Source organism: Passer domesticus, chromosome 5 (assembly GCF_036417665.1).
Source record: "Passer domesticus isolate bPasDom1 chromosome 5, bPasDom1.hap1, whole genome shotgun sequence".
In the NCBI taxonomy this organism is placed as follows: domain Eukaryota; kingdom Metazoa; phylum Chordata; class Aves; order Passeriformes; family Passeridae; genus Passer; species Passer domesticus.
In genome coordinates, this window is record NC_087478.1 from 19,735,548 (window position 1) to 19,757,985 (window position 22,438).

General features: G+C 37.2%; 2 long non-coding RNA genes across 3 annotated transcripts; one reads left to right on the forward strand and one right to left on the reverse strand.

Annotated features, from left to right (window-relative positions):
* The first annotated feature begins 7,372 nt into the window (after nucleotides 1-7,372).
* On the forward strand, nucleotides 7,373-9,200 carry LOC135301787 (uncharacterized). Its single transcript, XR_010363523.1, has 2 exons — nucleotides 7,373-7,627; nucleotides 9,049-9,200. It is a non-coding gene; the product is annotated as an uncharacterized LOC135301787 (long non-coding RNA).
* A 1,303-nt stretch (nucleotides 9,201-10,503) lies between these two features.
* Nucleotides 10,504-13,782, reverse strand: LOC135301786 (uncharacterized). Of its 2 annotated transcripts, XR_010363522.1 has the most exons (3): nucleotides 13,227-13,722; nucleotides 11,095-12,497; nucleotides 10,504-10,518 (listed from the first exon to the last, which is right to left on the reverse strand). It is a non-coding gene; the product is annotated as an uncharacterized LOC135301786 (long non-coding RNA). The 2 variants fall into 2 exon arrangements; XR_010363521.1 differs by lacking the exon at nucleotides 10,504-10,518 and having other exon boundaries at nucleotides 11,855-12,497; nucleotides 13,227-13,782.
* Between the last annotated feature and the right edge of the window lie 8,656 nt (nucleotides 13,783-22,438).

The following is a 22,438-nucleotide window of genomic DNA, read 5'->3' on the forward strand; positions in this document are numbered from 1 at the left end:
TAAAAAACGAAAAACAAAGGGAGAGGCAGAGAAACATAAATGTGAAGAGCTTGCAATGTTGATGTATGGAATAGTAATGTCCAGGCAAATAAAACAAGTAGAAATATTCATAAATAGGTAACAAAAAACATATGACCCTTCACCCCTACTCCATCTTCCCCTGTAATTAGTCACTGACAGGTATTGCTGGAGACATGAGAACAATCTGGTTTTCCAATTGATAATACATCTGAGTTCAGATAGGAGACTTTGTTCTAGGATAATAATTTGAAAATCAGTGGGACTTTAAGATGGGTTTGTCTTTCTAATCCACTTGGCTTGAAACTTGTTTTCACATTATGCATCCCAAAAATTGTAGGTAAGAAGTGCTCTTTATGTAATGGGATTATAGTGGATTATTCTAGATGGCAAATGTTGAGTATCTTCAGGATTTAATATATTGCTTTTAGTATTGGATTCCAGACTTTCTTTTTTGCAGTCAATATTTCTAATAGTGTCTTAGATAGTTTGATAATTGTTTTGATTATGGAAATTTTATTTAGCAAAGTTATGAAAAAGGAAAGGACTGAGTATCTGAGAATTCTGCTTGTCAAGACATAAACAGTGTTGGAAAGTAAAAGGATTCTTTTAAATCTTTAAATTTAAGTAGGATGAAGCAAATTGACTGGGTTAAATTTCAAGTATTTTGCAGTTAGAGCCAGAAGACTTCCATTCATGACTTGATTTATTTGAGTTTATTTGACTTCCGTCTGGGGTTATCAGAAATGAAACACCTGCTTATTCAATAAAACAGCAGTAAGGAAAGAAGAACTTAAGGCATCTCTGTACTAAGACATTTCAGGTATGATATAATACCCAACTGGAATGACCAGAATCAACCATCTGCTGTTATTCTGGACATCTACAAGCAACATACTGTAAGTGTTATTTGGCATTGCAGAACTATTTACAAGATCTTCACAGCTAACTCTAATGAGTGAGAATGAGATCAAGAAAAAAATGAGTTAGAGTAGAAAGTTAAAATCAGTTAGAGTAGAAAAAAATATTATCTAGGAATCCTTTTCTTGGTCAATGAGCAAGAAGTGATGTGCTACTGTCAGTGCCACATTTCTCTTTTTCTTGCCCAGTTTTAACTTCATTTCTTTTGCCAAGAACTGTGTCAGAAAGTCTCAAAGGCAACAGTTCCATAATTAACAAGAAAGTTCTCACTCAGAAGCAGTCTGTTCTCCTCATTTTTGGCAGAAGTATACAGAATTTCACTGACTGTTTTCCAAGTATCATTAAAGGAATGGGCACATAAAATAATTGTGATCAAGAAGTGTAGAAGCTCAGAATACATCAGCCAGTCTGTAGGAACGATGTGCACTTACCTCACAGTAAAAAAGGTAATGGGAAAAGAGTTTTCTGCTTCATTGCTGTTCTAGGACACCATTACAAGCTTTTACTGTAGGCTACTTATAAAGTAAATTTTGTAATTGCATAAATTCTTTTAATCTGCATATTGTAATAACTTTTCTGGTTTTTAAAACATAAGATATTATGGCTTAATCTTGCACAATTTGAATGGGCAAATGTGAACACAATAAATTCATGCAAAGCTAGGTAGGTTTGCAATCTGAAAATGAAATGGAAGTGCATTGGACTACATATGGAAATATGGCTGGAGCTAAGAAAAAACTTTCAGGAAAGAAAAAAGACTTGGTTGTTGTCAGAAGACAAACTTATAATTGTTCATTCCTGAGTCTTCTCTTATGCTGTTTGTCCATATCCAGCTCCTGAGAAACAACATCTCTGGCATCTTTGTGAATATGCTGATTCTACTTCAGTTCTTATTGCTTGGTGTCTCATTTCCTAACCAAACAGAAATCACTTAGCAAATATCTGATCTTCTATCTAAACAGAAATGAAAATATATTTTATAACCCTTTGAACTGCACAGTTATTTGGCTCTCAACTACAGATAAACATCTTTTAAGAATATTACTGTAATCTCATTTATAAGAATCAAAGCAATGCAAATAGATAGCTATTAAACTCCTAAGTACACTACACTGAAATAACAGCCTCAGGAGAGGGGCCTTACCTAATGAAAACAAACCAACCCATTGATTTATTTTATTTTATTTTATATTATTTTATTTAATTATTTTATTTTATTTTATTTTATTATTTTATTTTATTTTATTTTATTTTATTTTATTTTATTTTATTTTATTTTATTTTATTTATTTTATTAAATTCTATTCTATTTTATTCTATTCTATTTTATTCTATTCTATTCTATTATTTTATTTTATTTTAGTGTTTTATTTATGTTTTTAAATTGCTCTTTGAAATAACTATATCATCTCTCAAAAGTATAGGGGAACATTTCTACTGTATTTAGAGAAATCAAAATTAATGATATTTTCTAAACATATGGTATTGTCAAGAAGGTTTCCTAAATGAAAAGAGCGGTTGAAGATCATATTTGTAAAACAGAAAACAAAAAAAAGAAAACTCCTAGTATTCGCTGTAAAACTAAGTTTAAGCTGAATTTCATTGCATTGCTAAAGTATAGCATATACTCTCTAATTCTCAGTGAACAAAGTTCCATCAGCACTGTCGTAGCTCTTGGAAGTTCAGTCACATAGTCACTAGGTCCTGCTCCTGTGCACACTCAAGAGAATTAATTTATGCAAGAATTCCCCAAGCATGTCTTAGATGTTGTGCTCTACACAGAATTCAGTAAGATATTCTATTTTTTTTCACAGTATAAGTGAAAGAATCTCTGCTTGTCTTTCTAAATAGCTCAAATCATAAAGCTCTTAGTGAGAATGTTGGGAATGCAGACTGATATCAGTTCTTTATGCTAAGGTCCTTGAAACCATATAGTTTTATTTTACAGAAGTGTCCAAGCTAAACTCTCATGCTGACAGAACCATTATAACTGCATGTAATCTCAAAACAATTTGTCTGGCAGAGATTAATATCAAATACATAACAAAGCTGGAGGTAGATCTAGTAAATATTAAATAACTGTTGTAAGTAAAAGGGTTTATCTGTTGCCCCAGCTGGCCCACTGCAGTAACACAACACAGAGAAACCTTAGGGACACTGAGGAGGAAAAGGGGTGGGTGAGGCAGGTGGGTGCTTTTGGCTACATGCAAACCTGTCTGTGTGCATGTGCATCTGTGTGTGTAAGCCAGCCATTTGAGATCTGTTAGCAAAGGATGTTTTGAGATTTGTTAGCAAAGTATGTTTCAAGATTTGCAGGTCTGTATCAACATTGCAAGCATACAATATTTCAGTTTATATTTTTCATTTTTCTCATAAGTACATAGTTTTTTATTACCTGTTAATGATAAAATATTAATAAATCAATACAACATTTCAGTGTGGAAGGATTACAGGATATAAACTGAATATAATTTCTCTCTGCAAGAATTAACTTCTACAGCCCAGAGTCACTAGTGAGGTCAGCAAACTACAGAATTCCCTAGCTGCCTATCTGGAGCAGTGGTATATTCAGAAAACATATTTAAAGTAAATCTTATTTAAAGAAAACAGTGATCTTTGGCTCACTTGAAAGTAGATTAACACCATAAAATATGAATCTTGTATGATTTTGAGCAACCAATTTTAGTCTCAACATGACAGGATTACTTTTTGCCAATATCAAATTCAAGCTTCCCACACGTAAGCCAGATATTTCAGGCATCAGTTTTGAAAAATTTGAAAGATTTGAAAGTTTGAAAGATTCTTTTTTTTTCCATTAAAATCTTGACACTGATGCATTGACCTGTTTTGCACTGTGAAGAGAAGTATTTAGATAGCTAAGTTACATCTCATTGCTGTTCTTAGTTGTCTCATGTATGCTCAAAGTTAGTAGAGTAACAAGATTTTTTTGTATTTCTCAAGATCTAAAACAACCATAAAATCAGGACATCTTTTCCTCTTTATTTCATTGTAGAAACTTGGACATTTCTGTTTTTGTTCTCTGTACATTTTATTTGTATTCAGTTTACAAGAAATCTTCTATAAATTTTTATTAAATATTTGTACTGACTAACAAGAATTATGTGAGCAAAATCTGCCTCAAGAAATGAAAATTTAACTTTTAATAGAAAAATTTATCTAAGTGATTTAAAAAAATATAGATTAAATGACAGGCAAGTTGCAAAACAATGCTACCAAATATAATTAACCAATTTTGACACGCTTAATAGGAAAAGACATTCTGAATTGACACTTTACAAGAACTTTACATGCCTAGTTTCATGAGAATATCTGCTTGAAATGCGTTTGGTCATATTTTTCTTGCATAAACAACTGAACATAGTTCAATAACTAACCACTGCAAATATCTTTAATTCTGACAGGTTTGGGCCACATGGTGCTATTAGAATCTATCCTCCTTCTACTCTCTTATAATTTTTGAATTAAATTAATTGTATTTTTATCAAGAATTCATTCTCCTCTATAAAAAATGTTAAGAGATTTTATTTTTCCTTCTTTTGTGAAATTCTTTGGAGACAAGTTGCTTTTGTAATTTTTCTTTCCTAATCTCCTATATTGTCTGAACTCCCACCACAAAGTACAGGTAGTGCTTGTTTGTTATTTGATATCAGCCCTTGCATATATTTCCTTGCTTAGAGCCATGACCTGTAATTTATTCCATAATTTATAGCAGTAAACACTGTTTACATTTTACATATTTCAGCAAACTTTAAAATCTTTCCAGAATTATTAAATATCTGTAATAAAGCAAGAGGCTTCTTTTGTGACCAACAGTAGGATATTTATTTTTATGCACCTGAAGATGATCCTATATGCTTTCATAATATATATACAGCTAAAAAGAATATTCTTTTCTGTAGACCAGATCTCCTAAAAACCAGGGGTAGGGCTTTGTTTTTTGGGTTTTTTTTTTAAATGTTATTAGAAACTACAAACACAACCAGAGAAAATCAAGAAAACCTAAAAGACATCCTTTGCAGGATGATTACTATTTCCTTGGTGGTATACATATATATATTTATGTTTTCTAGAGTTTCATACTAACTCATTCACATCAATCCCATTTTTGTTTGCAAACATCAAGTTGCTAAAGACTTGCTAAAAACAATGTAGCAGATTTTAAAAATATATATTCTTTTTATAGGTAAGGAGCATTTAATATGGTTAAATTTCTCTTTTGTCCTTTAGAATATGGATTATGTTGTCACGATAAGGTCAGAAAATATCTAGAAAATTTTTGATGTATTTTCTTGTGTATAGAACTCTTTCATAATTTTGTAAAATGACTATTTTATTTCTTTGTATGTGTAGAGAGAATCTAATCTATACAACTTCAAAAGTTTAAAATTCTCCTTAACATCCAAGACACAGAGCTTGTGTCAATTAGTGCAGTTAGGATTGTTTTAACCATTTCATTCTGATGAAAAGATCTCTTTACAATAACATGAGGAAGATCTTTGCCTCTCTCTGTGCCTTGAATTCTCACTAACAGCAATAAAGATATTGCAGGCATGCTGTACTTCTGGCTTCATCTTAAGAGTCAAGTGTTTGAGATTTTGTTTGGGGGCTAGTGAAGATTTTTTTATTTTCTCTTTAAGAAGGAAAAAATAAAATGCTATATAATGTCCTATTTTATTTTTTTTTAATGCTGTCAACTGAAGTCCTGTTATTTCAGTAATACCCCCATCCCACTGCACAATAAAAGCAGGATGAGGTACAGGATTGTTGGAATGTTTTCTTTTGAATTAATGACACATGTCTGCTTAGTTGAGATAATAAAAGTGTTTGCAATAGCAGCAAAATCAGTTTCTGGCTGACAGTCTAGTATCAGCTACTTTCTTTTTTTTTTTTTTTTTTTTTTTTTTTTAACAAGTGGTTCCATTTCTTCCAGAGCTACAGCAATCCCATTCCGGTATGGATAGTTAAGCAAACCTGCCTTTCTGCTATTAGCATTATGCAAATGAGGCTAAAATTCTTAATGCAATGGCACTTTGGCTGTAAAATGTGCTGTGGAGGGAAGAAAGTTGATAATGAAACAAGCATATTCTCAGAAAAGAGAAAGAAGCAGCTAACTTCCCATTTATTTTTGCATACTTTATAACCATTCCACATGAACTTACAAACAGGTCTTTGAAGTTATGCATTAGCACAATTACAGTATAATATGTTTTCAGATTGTTTTTGTTTTCTTTAATTTCTTATTGTCTTCCAAAAAGTTGAGCTACATTGGAAGTATGCATTTTGCTTAGCACTAGTCCTCCTCCTTACTCCCCATATTCACATCAAAACAAATTTAGTTCAAAGGATGTGCCTTAAGAATAGTACATACAGAAGGATCCTTCCTTCCTTCCTTCCTTCCTTCCTTCCTTCCTTCCTTCCTTCCTTCCTTCCTTCCTTCCTTCCTTCCTTCCTTCCTTCCTTCCTTCCTTCCTTCCTTCCTTCCTTCCTTCCTTCCTTCCTTCCTTCCTTCCTTCCTTCCTTCCTTCCTTCCTTCCTTCCTTCCTTCCTTCCTTCCTTCCTTCCTTCCTTCCTTCCTTCCTTCCTTCCTTCCTTCCTTCCTTCCCTGTGCCAGCTGACTCCCTGCAGATCCTGCTGCAGACTCCATGCTGGAGGAGGGCTCTGCAAAGCTTCCACGACACAGTAGTGTTAGGGAGTCTGTGCTGTGGTGTCACATGAATCAATCAAGTCCCAATTTCCTGTTAGAAATAAAGCACAAAAAATTTCTCACTGCTTTTATATCATTAATCCCATTAGTGCCATTTCTCAGACAAAGTTAGCTTTTACAGTAATATAATTTTTATGGAACAATTTTGCCCTTATCAATCTGGGGGCTTTACACTCTTACTATAAAGCAATGAGTATAGGATAACAAGAGGTATTCAAGCACAGCATGTGGTATTATCCTTCACGCTGACTGACCAGATTACACGTTGGCTCTTTATGAACGTTTATAAGTAAAAGGCAGTTAGATTTTGCTCTGCCTTCAAGCTTCTTCCCGTTTAATAGTGTATTATCTGAACTGAACTGACAAAAACTCAGTATCAGTCCCTCTATGTGTTGTCTCAACTCCCATAAATAGAGCTTAGGAGACTGCTAGGTCTCCTTGGTGTTAGAGCACTGCTTGCTCATGTCTGCCAGAGCTGCTCACCAGTCTTCAGGCCTCTGTTTGTGTCACCTCAAGGAGCTCTTCCTGCCCAGGTGCAGCATTTTTAATTTGTCCTTGTATTTTGTGAGATTCCTTGTGGCCCATTCTTCCAGCCTGTGTAGGTCCCTTTGCCCTACCCTTGAGCATATGGGCTAGTTACCCAGTGTGGAGTCATTTGCAAGCTTGATGAGATTGCACTCTGTCACCTCATCAGCTACAAAGTTCTTACACAAGAATGGTCCCACGGGGTAGATTTCTGCATTGTACCACTGGATAGTGGTCTCTGGGTAGAGGACAACTCATTAACCACTACCCTCTGAGTCCAGTCATCCAAACAGATCGGTTGTGTAGCCATCTGGTCCATCAATCTAAACCTTGACTGGGCCTTCCTAACACGGAACAACAATATTACAGGAACCAGTGTTGAAAGAGTAAGAAAGTTGGGGTAAATGACACCCCTTGCTTTCCCTTCAGTCACATAAGGTAAATTATATCCACTTCTCTCTCTTCAAACACATTTCCAACCTTTTTATCATAAAAAACAATCAGGTTAGTCGGAGGCAATTTGGTGCTGGACTGAGTAAAACAGACTAATCTCTGATTTCCCAGATTGGTGAGTTTGCCCCTTTTATCAAGATGGATGAAGCATTTGCCTTTCTTCAGTTAGCACAGACTTGTTCTTTCAAAAATTATGGAATGCTTTTGCAAGGACCTTGTTCAATTCCCACAGTTTGCTTAGTCACAGCCCATCAAATCCCCTACACCTGTAAGTCTCCATGTGAATCTGTACACCAAAAGCATTTACTATAATTTTAAAGTGAAAATATTCTTCTGAATATTTTCTCAGAATTTTTAAATCATATCACTTTGCTCAGTAGCAGCAGAAATAAATCTTAGCCTGTGAAGCTTTGCCTTTTGTTTGTTTTTTTTGGTTTGGTTTGGTTTTTCTTGTTTGGTTTGGTTTGGTTTGGTTTGGTTTGGTTTGGTTTGGTTTGGTTTTTTTTGCATTAGAGCTTGAAGTGAACCCAAGAACGGAGCGATGGCTGTGGATTATTATGCTGTTTTCCTCACTAACAGACAGTATATAAATAACCCTTAATATGAAATTTATAGTTTATTTTCTGTACTCACACTCAATTATTTCATAATTTTTGTTTTCAGGTATCAAATAATAGATAGTTCTTTATATCTCAAGACAACCCATGGCATAAAATACTGGTTTCACTGAACCATGAACAGGTGTTCTGGAAATGAAGGTTCTCAGTAAGTGTCAGCACATGTGGCAGAGAGCTTGGCAGAAAAAGAATTTTAAAACCTAAAACTTTGTTTCTATTCCACTTTGGAATGGCCAAAAATATTATTTTGACACTGGAATTCTGTCAAAAATTGATTTATTTTTCCCAAATAATACCTGAGGTTTTTAATTCATCTCTTTTCCTCACTCTTTCTCATTAGAAGTGACCAGGAAGCTCTTGACTGCAGAAAACCTTCCTTTGAAAAATTCATTGAAACCAATGTTCCTCTCAGGAAACGTTTTGGCTTTTATAAAATTACTTTTAGTCACAGCTGTTCCAGCCAGGTTTGATATTGTAAGAATAATCATAATACAGAAGACCTGCCTAGACCTTTTAGCATAAGGATGGAACTCTTATTTATAATTTGAGTGTCTCAGAAAAATGAAAGGAATAAAAGAAGTTTAATAGTAAGAAAAGTAGCTGGACTAAAATTGATAAATCTATATCTGTTTTCTAACATTAGAGAAAGAAAAGAAAACAATTATTTGGTTGTTATTTAGTGGATTTTTTTGGGAGCTAAATTGATGGGTCAGGTCAAAAAAAACATCTCCCAGGCTGCATTCACAGGGACACTACTAGCAGAGTTAAAGTTGTTGTCTTTCCACTCAGATCTTGTCAGGTCTCAGCTGGAGTATTGTGTTCAGTTCTGGTTTTCATAAGAAGAAAAACACAGACAGGCTGGAGAATGTCCAGAGAGTCACAAAGATAATAAGAGCTGGAGAACCTGACCTGTGGGGAAACACTGAAGGACCTAGATCTCATCTCAATGGAGAAGGCTCATGAGGGACATTAGCAGAGTATTCCAGGATTCAAAGGGCAGCTGTGAAGAGAAGGGTCTCTCTTCACAAGGACCCATGCAGAGAAGACAAAGGCAATGAGTCCAAGTTGCATTGGAAGAGGCTTTTTGTAGGAGTAACAATCATTCACTGGAACAACCTCCTCAGGGGGTGCTACAAGAGCTCTTCTAGTCTCCCTTTCACAGAAAAGCTTGGAGCAGATGATACTTTTAGAAGCCTTCCAACCTGAGCTACATGTGCAATTCTATTAATGGATTTGTATAATCTAAGTTGATATTTTTCCTGGTGTGTTCCAACTGTGAAGCTCTCTCAGCTCTGAAGATTTTGCTCTGTTTTATAAATGAAATAAAAATGAAAAGGTAAGAAAAAAGGTGCCTACAAGCTCCTTCATATAACTGATAACATAATTTTAACTGTTAGTCTACTTATTGCATATTGAGACTTTTACACTAAAATACCCATACTCTTCATGATCATTTGTGTAAAGAAGTTATTTGGACATTTTTACCAAGGCATAGCATGTTATCACAGTATGTTGATTGTATCACAGGGATTCTACTGTTTTATGTGTGGGTTCAAGTACAAACATCTGTGTAATTAAAATTATTTTTCCTCTTCCTTTCTATAGTCACAAAAAAAAAAAAAAAAAAAAAAAAAAACCCAAAAACAAATGCAACCCGTTTCCAGGCTAGTGCTGTTTTGAGAAGCATCATTTTTTTGGGTTAGTTTATTTATTTGTGGGGTTTTTCTGGTTATAATTCCAAATTCAATTGTTAGAAACAACTTTTTTTTAAAAAAATTATTCTCCCTGTATAATAAGATTATATAGTCTCAACTCTGAAAGTAAAGACCAGTGGTGGGCTGATATTTCTTTTGTAGACCTTAGTACTTGCTTGTTAAAGATTTTGGCAAAATTGCTTTTTGTTAGGAGACTTCTTTTACGAGAAATGAATGTTTGATCAAATCCACTTCCAACTATGTGTTAGTCAGTAAACATAGAGGGTGAGATATGTGTTAACACAGCTTGGAAATAATGTCAAATATCTGGGCTATTGTATCTGTGGTTCTATAATTTATAACAAGTCCAAATGACTACTGAGGTATGAATTGTCAGTAACACCAGTGAAACCACAGACATATGACAAGTTATACTGACAAAAGTAAAAATATATTTAGTGTAATTTCTCCATATTTTCAGGTCTGATTCTCTGAAATCGATGCATCAAAAAACATTACTTTTTTTAGGAAAGAGGATGACTTCCCTGTTACTTTCTGGCAGACCCTGCAGTAAAGACACAGTAAAATGATGAAATATTTATTTTGCAATATTCCTAAGAAAATCACTTTTACATTAGTAAACAGAAAACATTTCCTTTTTTTCCACCTTATTTCTATCAGTTGCTAATTGGTAGAAATTACAGAATCACATAATCATTTAGGATAGAAAACACCTCCAAAGTCACTGAATCCAACCTTTGACCAATCACCTCCATGACAAATAATCATGGAATATGGTCCTTTGCTGCTTGCTGTCCCCCAGGACCCCATCTGCAGAGCTGCTTTGTCACATGCCTGGCTTGGAGAGTGAAGGAGCTAGGCTGTTTCTGGACCAGCCAAAACCACAGGAACAGCTTGCTTCAGACTTGGTCACTGGGGTTGGCCAGCTTAGCACCAGCACTGAGCAATTGTCTATGTCTTGGGATGCCTTGTAGGTCCAAACCAGGAAGGATTGTGCATTGCGTTGTCTTGTGGTTTACAGTTTAGTTTCTGTGTCAGTGTTGGCATGTTTCCATCCCTTGAAAATGGCTCATAGATAAAGATAAGTTTGGATAGTTTGTGGATTGATCCCTTCTTATACCTTGTTGTTCAGGGCACTTCTGTGTCTATGTGTGAATTTCCATGGTGAAGAAAGTAGCCAAAACTACTTCATGTGGATTTTCCCCTGACTTCTTTCTGGAAATAGGCCATCCAGGTTCCCTTCAATACAGACATTTTAATACCGCTTCTGAACTCGCATTCCCAGAGAGCATTTAGCCAGAAGAACACAACCAGTCCCCTCCCGCCTGCCAGCCACAGCCATGGGGACTCAGGTGGGGGGAGTTTCAGCTGCTGCTGTCTGAGATGGACTGAGATGTGGAGCCTTCATCTTCTGAGGAGGCTTTAATCTGAGTTTAAGACTCCTCCCATGGGACTCCTGTTAAAATCCCAGCCGCAGGTCTCTGTCCGCCCTCTGTCTGCTCTCGGCTCTCTGGGGCTCTGCTTGGGCCCCCAGGCCTCTGCCTCCTGCCCCCTGCCGCCAGCACGGGGTGTTGGGGGGAATTAAAATGGATTCCTGTGCTAAACAACGGAGAGTAGTCTTGTCTGTTTCCCCTGCTGTCGCTTGTGGCCTCCCTGGGTACTATCAGTCATTGTAGCCACACTCTGCTACACTGAGAGTAGGGCCTAAAGAATGGCTGGGAACATTTGGATACAGAAGCACCAGCAGGAGCAGCTGCTGGGCATAGAATTTGGACACCCCTGCCCTGGTGCTTGGAAGTGGAAAGCAGGGAAAGCAGGAGGGGAAACATCTTCTGTTGCAGCAATTAAAAATGATTGAAATCATGATACACATCCCAAAATTGAAAGCGCCTGGCTGTTTATTGCAAGTGAAAGAGATCAGACGGTTGCAGGAGCTGCAGCAGCCCTGCTGGTGCACCTGCAGTTTGGTGTGGCAGCAGGGCTGGCCAGGTGCTTCCTTGTGCTCAGTGGTGTTCCCTCATGAGAAGTGCTGGCTGCAGCCGCCTGCTGAGAAGTGGCATCAGAGGACCCCACAGCTGCTGGGTCCATCTGCACTCACTCTGTCCCCACAGTCTCCCTTCTCCCCGTGGAGGGCTGAGTGTCAGCATGCCTGTGACTCAGGTTGTAGAGTGCCACTGTGGGGATCTGCTCTGGATCCTGGCTGCCTTCCCTTGGAGGCCGGCAGACCAGCCAGCCGCATGCTCCTCGTGGTTGTCCACTGTCACAGCGCACAGCAGTCGCTTGAAAGGGTGCTTGCACAGTGGGCAGGTCTCTGTCAGTTTGGCCCATTCCCAGATACAGATGAAGCAAAAGCGATGCCGACAGACCTCCACATAGGTAGCATTTTCAAGGTCACCCAGGCAGATGGGGCATAGGCCATCTGCCGCTGCCATTTCTGATGGCCCTGCTGGTGGTGGCTGGCTCATGCTGCCCCTTGTACCAGAGTCTCTCCTCTAGGGCTTGCTCAGTGCCCCTCACCTGGTCCTGGAGAGGGAGACACGCAAAGTGTCTTGATGTCTGGCTTTCTCTGGTGCTCAGAGGGGAAAGACAAGGAAAGCGCAAGCAAACTGTGGGATAGGGAAGGTAAGGGTCTCCTGAAGGGGTCACTTTCTGGGCTTCAAAGCAGCAGCAGCAGCAACAGCAACAGCAGCAGGTGTCCTTGTGGGCAAGCTGGCCCAAGGACAGCCTCACACCCCTTCCTTCTGTCCTTACTGCCCATAGGTAAGCAGCCATCACTGAACATTGAGGTGCAGGGGAAACTTCCTGCCCATGCATCAGGGAAAGGCAGACATGAAAAGCCCATGTGACCCTAGGTTGGAAAGGATCCCACTGGGGCCTGGAAGGAAGTTGGACAGACCCTTTGGAGGTCTGCTTCTTGGCAGGAGGTAGAGAGGGAGCAAGAGCAGGAAGGGAAGGCCTGGTGTCCACATCTCCCCAGAGCTCAAGTTAGATGGCTGAGAGCCCGGGGGCAAGCCATTACTGTGTTCAGCAGAGGGTACCTGAAGGCCTCAGTAGGGAAAGGCAGAGAGCCTTCAGTGCTGGAAAGCTCCAGCACCCTCCCGCCACTCCCAGCTCTGGGGCAGCTCCTGTGCGGGACCCACAGCCCCACAGAACGGAGCAGACGGGACACGAGATTGGAAGAAGCTTCCTTTGCTCCAGTGCCTGCAGCTGCTGCTCTCTAACAAGCCAAAGCTCCTTCTGGAGCCTGCTTACCTTGAGTGTGTGCCTGCAGGAGTCCTGGACAGAGAGTCAGGGGACAGAGCTTGTGGCCTCTGAAAAGCAGCGAGGTTGGGGTGATGTCACAGTGACACCCGTGTTCCAAGGAACTGTTTACTGTTTGTTACCCAGCTAGGAAAGTAGATGCCCCAAAGAGGGAAAGCCTGCTGTGCGGGAGGTTTTGGTACCTTCTTGTGGCTTTGCAGGTGAGTTTTCACCTCTGCCTTATCACTGGAGCCAAGGCAACATATCTCCTGCCCTATTCAGCAATGGACTCATCCTTTCCCTGGTCTTTGCCACTTAGACATTTAGAGAAGTCCTTGTTGGCATCCCTCAGCAGATTCACCTCCAAGCAATCTTTCAAGCCTTACTGCCAAGACCCTTGCTTATGCAGCCCATCACACCCTTGGACTGCTTTGCTAAAGGTGTCCTGTGCTGGCTTGTGTTCAGCTCACTGTCCACCCTTCCTCCAGCTTTGCTGGACTGGATGGAATCAGACAGGAGCTGCTCCAGACAACCCCAGTGCAGCACCCATAGGTTCTTGCAACTGGACAGGTGGGAGCTAGCTGTGGGAGAGAGGAGGTACAGGTTTTCTGAAGGAAAACCTGCTGGGCTGCAGCCCACTGTTCACCCAGTGCAGGTACATTTCGTCTTAAGGCCTTGAAGGTGGGTTTTCACCCCTAATTTATCAGTTTCTCTGATGAAAAAGCAATGCCCTGTGCACAAGGGTCTGGCTATAAGCAGCCCAACAATGAGGATGTGGGAGTGGGTGATGGCTCATGAATAGTTTCAAGTGAGGTAGAAGAAGAAAGGAAAATGAGGAAGGCAGATGTACTACTGAATACCCCAGTCTTTGATTAAAACTGTTTATGTATGGCAGAATGGTTGGGGTTAAAGACTTGTACGAAGATGGCCCTTTGCCACAAACAGGAGCACTAGATTTCTCATCTTTCAGAAGTGGATGTTAATGTACAAAGCATTCTATAAATATTAGTGACTATAGAGTTATTTTGTAAGGAATAACAGCTAACATCTTAGAGATCACACTGTCAAATTTCAAGAACTACCCATTGGTTCATTCAATTTTGATACAATCAACTATCTTTTTTTTTAACTATTTAAATGAAATGGCATTATAAAATGATATGGCATCATTGGTTTGAATTTATCCCTTATTCCTACAGAGAAAAACCCCCTAAACACCCAATACCTTTATTGTCTTTGCACACATGAAAACAAAGCAGGGAGAAAAGTTCTATGTCATTGAGTTTAGTGTGATCAGGAAATACCATGATAGGACTTATTTGAATAATAAGATTTCATGGTGAGAAAAAATCTTTTCCAATGAGCATTCTACCTTAACAATTCCCATGGAAGATTTTGTTATAAGAATCATTCTGAATAACAATTAAAAAAAAGCTGCAGACACAGACATAATATGATTTTTCTATACATCTGTTTTACTGATTTAGTGATTAGTTGCATATTGACAAAAACTTTTGGATAGTATAGGAAAATTTAAATGATTCATTGATGAGATATTTTTAATTTCTGCATTTTTAAATTGTCAATATATCACAAAGCCCTCGATGCAAGTCAGATTTCATGAGAGTATTGAAAGTGGTATTTACATTTCCACCCATATAATACTATCCTTTTCAATTATTAATCAATATTTCAATTTCTTGGTGTAACTGATACACACACTTTACCCATCGAGACACTAGTTAATTTGTTTTGGTACAAATTAAATCAACTGGCTGTCCCTGAGTGTTAAAAGAGGCACTACTTTTGTGGTTTATTTCTTTTTTCTCTAAGTGTGTAATACACCATAATGCCATGCACATTCTGTTATTTTCTTGCAAATAAGTTTGAACATTTCATGCTCTCTAAAAGCCTTATGAGGCCTTTTTTATTATCAAGAAATATTTGAATAATAGATTATTTTTTATTTTGAGTGGACTCCAAGGGAAAATTTGGTCTCAGATTCCTGCCATGTCTCTGATATATAGGATGTTACAATCTGCAATAAACAGTTTTACCACTTCTGGACTTCGAACACAACAGAGTACTGTGGGTGAATGAATCAGAACTCAAGATTAAATTTATAAATAAAAATAAAATAATCTGAACTTGAAAACAAATGTATAAAATCTTTCTGGCCTTCAAGTCACTCTCCCATCTAAAAAAACCAGAAAGATCATTTGAGGTTTTGTATTTTTAAAAGCAGTCTCTTCATGGTTGAAGTCCTTACTGTGACAAATCATGTTTAGTGCAGACTGAGTTGAAAAGAGAAAGGTGCTAACAGCAGTTTCCTCAAGGGCTTAAGACCTATTTTCTGAAAACATCTAAAATGCATTAATTTAAAATTCTTGCTAAGCTTTCATTGTAACTTTCTTTAAACATGTTTATTTAATTATTTTCCACAGACACAGTTAAAAAACCTGTCCCACTTATCTGAAATACTTTTCAACTTCACAGGAATAAACTACGCGGAAATTTAAGTAGTCCTCCTATTTAATTACTTATTTAATAACCCTAATTATTAAAATTCATATTTTTTAATAAGCACAAAGTGAATATCATTGTTCCTGGCATCCTTGTTTGCTGAAGGATGACCTTCTGCAGAGAGCAGTGTCTCTAGGAATGCTAATAAGGCAAGCCACCCTGCAAGGCCAGTCTTCTTCTAGATACACACGAAAATGCGTCAATGGTGTCTGGTCATGCTCAGTTGGTAGTAAATCTCAGCACGTAATCTTCATTTATACCACAGCCACTAGTTTAAGGGACAGCACTGCTCATCTGATGTGAGAAGGGGTATACCAGCATTAAACATAACTCACTACATAATTGATTTGCTAGATGATATGTGATGTGTTAATGGAAAAAAATGAGTGAAAATCAATTGTTAAATACTTAAGTAGACACGGTTTTTTGTAACAACAGTACCTTCTGACTGTGATAGTAAGTAGGTGAACAAGGTGCTTAGTGAAAAAAATTTGCAAAATATTGTTTCTATGTAACTATATTATGTGGAACATTTCTTCCAAGAATATTCAGCATGAAGAAAGTTGGTGCTAGATACACTTTTCACTGAATTGACAGATAAGCATATGTGTGGCTTGGGTTTTGCAGTTCAAATGTCAATGCTTGCTGGGAGAAATCAACAAATAAGTCATAACCTTTACTCAAGTTCAGCATTTGCTTGTTATAAAACCATTGTCACCGTGTTACATAGTTGTCCATAGTGGTATATGAAGAAAACTTAAAAATAGGAAATCCTAGTTAAAAATTCCAAGCTGGTTCGTCCAAACAAGCTTATTAAATTGTGGATTATAATGCAAGCAGGTGTTATATTTGGAAAAGGTAGCAGAAAATTTTTCAGCATTAATATGTTATAGGAAAGAGGAATGTAAATAGAAACTTTTATTTTTTTTTTGTGAACTACCTGATTATTAATCCTTAATATGAGCTAGCAACAAAACAGGAAACTGCACAGAAAAAAACAATGGTGAAGTCATGGACATGTTCTTTGTCTATCAGATCATGTTTTTTGTATATCTGTATATCAGAATATACAGAGTTTATCTGCTTTCCCATGGGACTACCTTCTTGACCACAATAGCGTTTATATTATCAAGCTTAGTATAAAATGTGGCTTTGTATTTGTATCTGACTTTGTATTTAAAATTTTCTATCTAATCTCACCAATGTCTTATCCTAATTATGGGGGGTGAGGATTATTGAATCACCTCACAGCTTTACAGAGACACTTTGAAGACACATGCAGCAGTTCTTGTTTCTGTGAAGAGAAAAAAAAATCCAAAAGGTTTTCTGAAACAATGCTTTGACAAGCCTGCTTCTGACATCTACAAATGTTCAGCATCTGCAAAAAAATCCATCCATCTGTCTAAAGAAAATGAAAATCATTCTTCTTAGAACAATCATTGTCATAGTTTGCTCTCAACTACATCTTGGAAGATAACTGTTAGACAGATTCTAAATTGCTGAACTGATGAATGTGCAGAAAATGTCTCACACAGAAGTCAATGTGATTTCATTCTAAGCATAGTACAGTAAAATTGGTGTGATTCTTTTTCATGTCTGCGTATCCAAGAAAAATGCTTTGAGTATAATCAAGACCTAGATACAGATTTGATCTCATTAAAGCTTCAGTAAGTCAAAATATTTCAAGGGTACTGCTCCTTAAATTGGACTGTAATAACCATGACAACTTCATTGCTTCTCTTTATGCAGAAATGAAGGTTCATGTTCTCAATCACAGAGATGTTTTTAAAGAGCTTCTGCTGTAACAAATTAAGTTAAATATGATATGTGTTGACCCCCTTAATTTTTCCATAAGTACTCATTAGTATATTTAAAGGTATCAATTTTGACATCTATAGTGGAATACAAAGTTGACAGATCTTAAACTTGTAATATGTAGAAAAGTATTTCGAGCACAAAGAAAAATAACACAGACACTCTGTATAGGCTCTGAGGACTTTGATTAGCTTTACAAATTGGATGCCGTTGCTGTCGTCTGTTCACACTTGAACACTCAGCTCCATCCTTTTTTTTGCTGAGTGCAGATAATGTTTGAATATGATGCTTTTCTTAAACTTAATTTATTTCAAATGTAGTAACACAATAAGCAGCGCTTATGGTACCATGAAACAGTTGTGAACAAGACTATTATTTACCACAATGTTACTGGCACCACTTAACTCTACATCCACAAGACTGGGACTGTGTATTGTCAATATAAGAAATACAAAAACCACTGCAGTCCATGTGGCCTGCATTTTTCAGGAACTAGGTAGTTGTGGGAACTCAGTACATCACTCCGGATGTCCAGAGCTACCGAGACAATCCTTGGGGGGCTCAGAAGTCCTGGAATGTTGCCAAAAGTGCCTGGTGGCTTGACTTTGATCCTTCTAAAGAAGTGACACCTGAGTATGAGATGAGAGAATTTCAAGTTTGAATGGTGAGGGGATGATATTCACTGGGTAAAACATAGATTTAATGCACTGCACAGGGGGGTTTTGTGTGTTGTACTGGGGGGTTTGGAATCCTGTACATGGGGGTCAGGATGCCCAAGATGGAGCAATTTGGGCATGCCCTGTCCTTCTTCTTTCTTCTCCTTGGCATCCATGTTCAGGATGATGTTGGCACGTGTGGATTGGTTCATGGTGAAGGTGCACTTGTTAACAAGGGTGAAAAGTATTGGAAATAGAAGGCAAATATCTTGTACGTAGTTTTCACTCTAAAAGACACAACCGCCCCGTGGGCGGGAGAGAGTGCCTTTGGCTGTCTCGCTGATCAGACCTCGGCTGGACAGACAGAAAAACTTTGTAGATAAGAAATAATAAACCGAAGACCGAAAACTCAAGAGTCCAGACTCCTTCTTCAAAGCGCAGCCTGCCCAGAACCACCTTTTCCAGTGTTGGGGCAGAGACAAGTAACAGCCGACCCCAACAGGTAGTCGGTGGCAAGACGCAATATTCAACATTTGACAACTTCCATTGTAGCAGGCCCAGGGCCTGCAATGGCTCTTTGGAGGTCAGAAGCCTAGGATAGGAAATGCCAAGTCATGATGACTAGACCTCAGAAGCCCCTGTCTTCAGCCTTCGGACCTTGCTTATCTCTCTGTAAGACTATAGGTCACTTTCCTTTGACCCTTACTATTGGACAATTTCTAAAACCACTGTATAAATCCCTACTTCTGCCCAGTTCAGCAGAAGAGCTGTCACTGAGGACCTTCATAGAAGACCCCAATAAAGAATTTCTTTGGAACCTCACACAGCTTTCTCTTCTCTCTCCCTGCGTCTGCTGTGGCACCAGCAAGCTAAAGAGCTGAAATCACAAAGAGCTGATAATCAAAAAGAGCTGATATCACTTGAGCTTGCTAAGGTTGTCTGTGGATAGCAGCTGCTTTGGGAACTCAGACAGGCTGTGCTGAACAGGACTGCACTATTCGGAACAAGGCAGCCCACCAGGCATACCCAGGCTGGAAGCTGCCCATTATTCCATATACCTTAGATGAAAACCAAAACTTCCATTTTCTATCTATGTTAATGTGTGCTTTTTTTCTTTATACTTTGAGTAAAAGTAAGGGCGTGTTAAGTTGAGGTAACGCAGACATTGTGTGCTACAACTGCACTCCCTGTCAACAACTAATGTTCACAAAATGTGGCAGATAATGTCAGAGGGAGTTAACCTGCTTTGAATGGCAACAAAAAACAATGACTAAAGATTTCAATGTAAAGACACGCAGCCATGTCTTCAAAGTCACTGCATGTGTCACAGAATCATAGAACCATGGAATGATTGAAACAGACCTTCAGCGTGATCTAGTTTCAGCCATTCTGCCATGGGCAGGGACATCTTTCTTTAGACCAGGTAGCTTAAAGCCTGGCTTTGAACACATCCAGGGAATCCAGAACTTCTCTGGGCAACCTGTTACAGTGCCTCACCACCCTAACAGAAAAAAAAAAAAAAAATTCTTTTTATCTATGTCTTATTTAAAAATAACAATAAAACAGAAAATAAGTGAAAACAGATGTTTCTTATTGTGCAAATGCGTGTACAGAACATGAATTACGTTGTAGGCTTGGATTATTTTCTTCATTATATTTTCTTAAAGGGATTTATTTTACTATTCATTTCATTTGTAGTTACAAATTACATGCCTATTTCTTTTTCTACTTGTACATTAAGCTTTACGTTATTATGCTTTTTTGTTTTACCTTATGTTTTTACACACAATTTTATCCACTTTCTGTTTGCTTTCACATGTAGCTTCTTGAAATGTTATACAGATGAAGACTATTAATCTTTTATCTCTTTCAAAAGAGACATTTATGCCTTAGTGGATGTATAACACAAGAAATATACCACCAGCACATCTTTGTACAGAAAAAGCTTATTAATGAGAAAAAAACTCTTTTTTTTCCTGTAAGAATCCATCTGCTTTAGTGAATATATTGATTACTTAGGACTGAATTTTTAAGTAAACCGGAGTCAATGGTGAAAGGTTGAAGGGGCCAACGTAGCTTCAAGACCTTTGTGTATTTGACTGACACCTTGATGTGAAATGATGAATATTTACTTCATTTGGAATACCAGAAAAGATAAACTTATATTGTGGTTTTAAAAGAAAAAAAGAAGAAGAAGAAAATTAAAATAATCTTAGGATATGTAAGAATCACAAAACTTCTATGGCATCAAAATAATCATCTGAGAACTCACAAATAAAATACTCTGAGTATCATGGGTTTTTACACAAGAGGAAGATAAGCAAAGAATTTGCTGCTCACTAATTTAGTGTCAATGTGCTAATATGAGCTAGAAAATAATCTTCCTCTTCTCAGAGATATAGACTCATTACATACATCAGTAAGTGCAGCAAAGGGAAATTAAAAAGGTCAGAAGGTTTTCAGTGCATCTTTTTTTTTTCTCTGTAAATGTCAATCTTTAAAACCCCAAATACTTTCTAAGGACATATTTATTTTTGTGAATTTTATATTATAGTTTTTGTCTTAAATTAGTTTTGAAAGGCTGAAGCATCACATCTTCTCTCTTTGATACAGAAAGAATTTTGGATTTGGATCATATGGCTATTTAAAATTACATCTTATTTTTAGTCAAGATAAATAAAATGAAAACCAATTAATTTTCTTTGAAATTAATAAAGCAAATGTTTTCACCTATCTGAAAGAATGAGGGAAACTGTTCCACAAAAAGGCGGACCTAAATAATAACTTGAAGCATAATGGACAAAATTTGATGTAATGGGAAAAACTTTTCATTTAGTCTATGCTGAACAAAAGAAATCACCACTTGATGTGATTGCTGCCTGAGGTTTGGATTAGACCTAGAGAGTGGAGAACTAACACAAATTAAATTAGTTGGTTTATTTATTATTGATATACTGATGTTTTTTAAAAGACATAAATGAATGAAGGTCAGAGGTCAGTTCGCTACATGCAAGAAATCTATGAGTCTTGTCAATAATGAATGAGATCTACCCATGCAATTTTTCTTTGTGCAGCTGTTCACCATGCTCTAGTGTTTAATTTTGAACACCTTTTCCACACAGATCTGTACAGACCATATACAAATTTTCAGGACTTGAGCTTGCTAGAAACTGGATAAATTGTTGCAAATGACAAAAGTAGGAGAAAAAGGACAAGGCACTTCCTGACTTAGATGTTTAACAACTGGTTATCTGCGTCTGAGCTAGTCATTGTCATGCCTGGGTAGAGAAATGCTTGAGTTTCAGGAGTGCCACCTCTCTTCTGAAAACACACATGGAAGAGCCATTTGAAGTTATTTAAAAAAGAAAAAAGTTTGGGGCAGTGTTTAACTTTTTAAGGAAACCAAACAGCTAATTAATTTTAAATGTCTTACATTTCTAATATTAATCTAAAATACCTGAAGTGAAATTTATTTATGAAAATTTGGTCGTCACTGTAGAGAATAAACTTGTTAACTATATTTAAAAGTTTTACATGTCTACCTCTTTTGTATCTGTTCATACTACCTTGTAATTCATATAGTTATAATTACCTCCTCCATAATTTCTGAATATATTCAGTCTGACCTGCCTGAACTCAATTCCAGTGTGCTAATGAAAATGATACTGACAAAAAAGTGTTCCCTTTGACTACATCTGATACTTTAGTTTTCTATTGAAGGAAAATATTTTATACCACATTCATCCATTTCAAATGTATGATGCTTTGACCCAAGTAAAAATTTTCCTCAGAAGTGTAAAAGAAATGTAAAATTAGTTATAACACTTTTACAGTTTAATCAGAGACATTTGTGGGCATATACAGGAGGAGCGTTGAAGGCGAAATAATGTTGTTGATAACACAGAATTTTATAGTAAAATATCTTTGGGAATTAAAAAAAATTAGTAAATTTTAACCTGAAATTACAAATAGGATCATGGGGGGTTTTTTCTTTGAATATGTATTTACCTATGTATTTTTTCTATAGTATTCCAATGCTGCTTCTTATATATATTCTCAATATATTGCTAATTGCATTTATCTTTTTTGGGGATAATGATTTGGTATATCAGGTTCCCTGTAGCAGACAACTTTTAATGTTTGATATAATGAAACAGTTTCACTATTTAAAACCAGGAAATAATATTTTTGGTTTTTCTAATTACCATATTTCTCATAGAATACAATAAA